Source organism: Lotus japonicus, chromosome 5, assembly GCF_012489685.1.
Source record: "Lotus japonicus ecotype B-129 chromosome 5, LjGifu_v1.2".
In the NCBI taxonomy this organism is placed as follows: domain Eukaryota; kingdom Viridiplantae; phylum Streptophyta; class Magnoliopsida; order Fabales; family Fabaceae; genus Lotus; species Lotus japonicus.
In genome coordinates this window covers 46155535-46160041 of record NC_080045.1, presented here as the reverse complement: position 1 = coordinate 46160041, position 4507 = coordinate 46155535, and positions in this window count along the sequence as shown.

Below are 4507 nucleotides of genomic sequence, written 5' to 3'. Positions count from 1 at the left end.
AGGGGGCAGGGTCAATCGAAGAAGATCCTTTGGCCTTCTTTGGAGGGGGAACGACAGCATCGGCATCAGAATCGGCGACGGCGTGTCTCCTCTTAATTCCCATGGTATTAAAAAAAGGAGGGAACTCAAGTGAATCAAAAGCCAGGGCGCGCCGCAACGTGACTTCAGTAAAGTTTATCCCTTCTAAAAATGAACGGAGGGTGTTTTCACGAGCAGCTTCAAGCAATTGTGAGAACTCAAGGATGGGGAACCCAGCGAAAAATCCAAGGATGGCTTTGTCTTCGTTGCTCAGTGACGCATCGGACGGTTGTGGAACGTCGCGAGGGCTATCGGTCCAGTAAAAAGGGAACAAAGCATCCCCGTCCCAGCGAGTAAAAGCCTCGGGGTTGGTAGGGTGCACGAGTATGCAGAAGTATCGGCGCCCGGGCCCCTTCTTGACGTTGCTCTTGTAAGGGTAGAGGCGCTGCCGGTCCGTACGAGATTTCAGGGAGACCCACCCAAGAGTTGGGGTCTTCAATGATTTCGGCTCCACGCCGTAAAAATAGAAGAAATGGGAGGTTTTCACTTCAAGACCGACGGCGTTGCAGAGAATCTCGAAGCATCGAATGAAAGCCCAGGCGTTCAAATGAAGTTGGCTCGGGGCTACGTTGATCTCCCTCATAACCTGACAGAGGAAGGGAGAGAAGGGTAGTTTGATTCCCAGATCAAGGAAGAAGTACTCATAAACATAAAAGAGGTGGGGCTGTCCCGCGCCTTGCTCGATCGCGCGGCACTTCCAGGGACGACGGATGTCCAAGCCCCGGCCGGTGATGAGGACATCTTCAAGAGACTTCTCCTGGCAAAACCTGCCGGCCTGGCGGGCCGACTCAGAAGGTTGGCAGATGGCCCCTTGAGTGGGTTCCCGAATGGTAGACTGAGGAAGGGTGGAGAAGACTTGGTGCCAGAAAGCGTTCTTCTCATTTTCGCTGAGGGGGAGCCCCCCGGCAGGAGGAGGGTTAACCGGAGCGGGAGACGCTTGAGCGGTGCTACGGGATCGAGAGGATCCTTTGGTGCGGCGTTGGGAAGTCATTTTTCGCTTATAGAGAAAGTGAAAGGACGAGAGGGGAGGGGATGCAAAGATTTCAACTTCAGCAAAGTGTTAGGGTTCCAGAAGCGGTAAGCGAGAGAAGGAAGGGGAATTTAAAAGTTGATATAAGAAAAGGTTGGGGAATCATGCCTTATCATGACAAAGGTGGAATGATTACTCAAGGGAGCGTGCTGCGGATTTCGGGGAGCGAAGGCAACACATTAAATGAAAAGTTACAACGGTTGAAGCGGACCAAATGTCATCGCTACAAGCTCACTTGTGGACTCAGACCGCCCGGAGAAGAGTAGCATAGCAAAAGTTTGAGGTGTAGATTTTAAAAGCTTTACTCACCGAGCCATGTTGGCCATTGACCTTAGTTTTTAGACTTTAGGTTTTAGCGTTGGATAGTTTCTTATGGCCTTCGCCCTAGTTTTTTTGCTTAAAGACACACTTAGCTCTCATGCTTCGAGCTCGGTGTCTTGTGGACTGGGCGAGACCCCAGGGTCCCTCGCCCAGAGGCGCCAGCCTAAGGCGAGGGGCGCACCTGAGACTAGGGCCTCCCTCCCCGAGGCCCAACAGGCCCATTAAGGTACATTAGAGGTGTCAAGCCCAACTCCACACCTATAAATAGGGGACGGTTACCAAATGTAAGGGACTCTTGGCTCATTTGTGAAATAACAAGATTGAAATTCAGTGATTCTTTCTCTCTCTAGCGGTTAGAACCTCTCTCTCTATAAGCATTCACATCACATTCCTCACACTTTGGGTATCATACCCCTATTGTATGTTCTTGGATAGAACAGTGGTGAGTTCTGACGCTTGGTCAATGGCCTCTCGGGTGGGGGTGTCCTGGACTGAGGGGGGAGGGGTAGCGAAGGTTTTTAGCCGGAAGGCTTGGACCTTTCTCTCAGGAAGGGGGGGCCCCTCCAGAAGGAGGTAGGTTGTTCGATGCCCTCGGCACAGTTCGAGGCTGAAAGGGGGAGGCCGAGGGGGTATTCTGAGAGGGGTTTCTGGAGCGACGTTCCGAAGACATCATGAATGAAAATAAAAGTAAGAGAATAAAACGGAAAGGCAAGGTTCTGGAAAGGGAACTCACCAGGAAAGGAGCAAGGAAGGGGTGGTGAGGAAGCTGGAAGAAGATACGAAGGACCGGTGGGAAATCCAAAGGAGCAAGGGCAAGGAGATGCGAAAGTTGTTAACGACGAAAATGAATGGGATTTATATGCCAGAGAGCAGGCTTAGGGAGACGCGTGTAGGATGCGCGTGCTTGACGAAAGGGCATGCCCCATGAAAGTAGTGGAAAATCATGTCCCTTGATGACGAAAAGAAATTATTGCTTTGGAGCAGGGCGAAGATTTTCGGTAAGAGTAAACGACGCATTAAATGGGAAGCTACATCGGTTGGTTGGCTAAAATCTGGAGGGACATGCTTTATCATGATTCGAGGGGACGTTTCGAGGACACTGGTTGGGATTTCGAAGATTCGCTAACCTTTGCGATTTAAACTAACGCACCACGTGTGATCCCCACGTGCCGCAGGCGCTTGCCAATACTACAAGGCGAGCGAGCTTGTTTTCGTCGCCACAGGCGCACCTGTGGACTTGTGGACTTGGAAAATTTGAAAAGGAAAATTTATATTCACTCCATGCCATGGTGGCGACCAATTGTATTCCTCAGTAGACTTAACCAAGGCTAGCTTCTATTAATATTTGTAACTTCATTCTTAAATACACACTTAGCTCTCATGCTTCGAGCTCGGTGTCTGTGGACTTGTGGACTGGGCGAGTCTCGAGAGGGCCTTGCCCAGGGTTGCCTGCCTCATGACGATCACACAGGTTCAGAGTTGGGCCTTTTCCACGAGGCCCAACGGGCCTAATAGGGGTAGTTAAACTCACAAGGCCCGACCCCTAGCCTATAAATAGGGAGTGGTTACCACATGTAAAGGACTCTTGGCTCATTTGCTCAATAACAAACTCTCAATTCATTTATTCTCTCTCTAAGCGGTTACACTCTCTCTCTAAGCGGTTACACATTTTCCTCTCTAGATTCTCGCTCTTGTGCAATCCCTTCACTCTATGTACTATACATTATCTCTATGTTCTTGGCCGGAACAATACTAAATAATGCTTCCTTAGCAAATCAATTCCACCTCCATCTTATAAGATAAGTTAGAAGTAAAAGAGAAATAAATGATATAATTAGTGATATGAACGCAGAGAGAAATATGAAAAGAAAAAAAAAAGTGTGAAAATAAGTTGGTAGAAAAAGTGAAATATGTGTGTATCACAACTCTTTACATGATGTCTACAAATAGTACAATAAATTAGACTCCTAACATGAGAATAAGCAAAAAAAAAAAAAAAAGCTTACTTGTTGCCGTCAGCCACCACCAAATTCTTATCTAAATCAGCTGGAAAAATATCATCAATGCATAATGTTGAAGATTCAAGTTTCACATTGTTCCTTATAATCCATGAAGACCAATTTTTTGCATGTCAAATCACCATTCAAGCATCTCTTGTATCTGTAACACATTTTCTTGCATATCAAAGGTCTTTTAATTTCTCATGTGCATGTTATTGGAAGGATTTATTACAAGAAACACATTACAAGGTGAAAATTTTCTATCTAAACAACTCAAGAAAGATATAACACAAACTCTAAAGAGAACGTATTGAGAACTGTACATTTTGCTTTCAAAGCTGTAGTTATATATTCCTGTCTAGAAGAGAGCTTGGTAGGGGAAACCATCAATGTCAATGTCACTGTTAACACTTTCGTCTGAGAACAAGGGTCATGCAACACCATTCAGATAAGAATGCATCTTCTTCAATTCTATTTTAACCACAGAAGAACAACGCTTACATGAAACTGTTGGCCTTTTATTTTATAGCCTGCAAGCATTAAATAACAAGGCTTAAGTACTTCAAATGATTTTTTTTTCAATAAGATTATATATTGCTATTTATTATATTTAAATCAATATGATTGGCATTAATTCGGTGAATTCGAAAGCAGGGCCTTCTTGAAAAATTACTCACAATTCTTTTGTAGTAATTTTAACTATTGTGTATTAGTTTTGAAACAAAAACCCTAAAGATAATGTTGACCGCAACTTTTCTCATGATAATAGCCTTGGTAGAATCACACCACAAAAGCTAGCTATTGTAGTTGGAGAGCCCAAGGCCTTATTAACCCCACAATAGAATCTCATACTTCCAATGTGCGACTCAAGTCTCATACCTTGCAATTGGGTCCTAACATCCCACCACGCTCCGCAGCCCCGGCGTCCACGCGGGCTGGCTGTGCACTAGCCTCTTGACTAGTCCCGGGCGAACACTGCAATGCCGGCGTCACCACCCGCGCCGCTCGTTTGCATTTGAGAGACATGGTGGAAGGCTCTGATACCATCGAAAAGAACCTTGGGAGAACCACACCACAA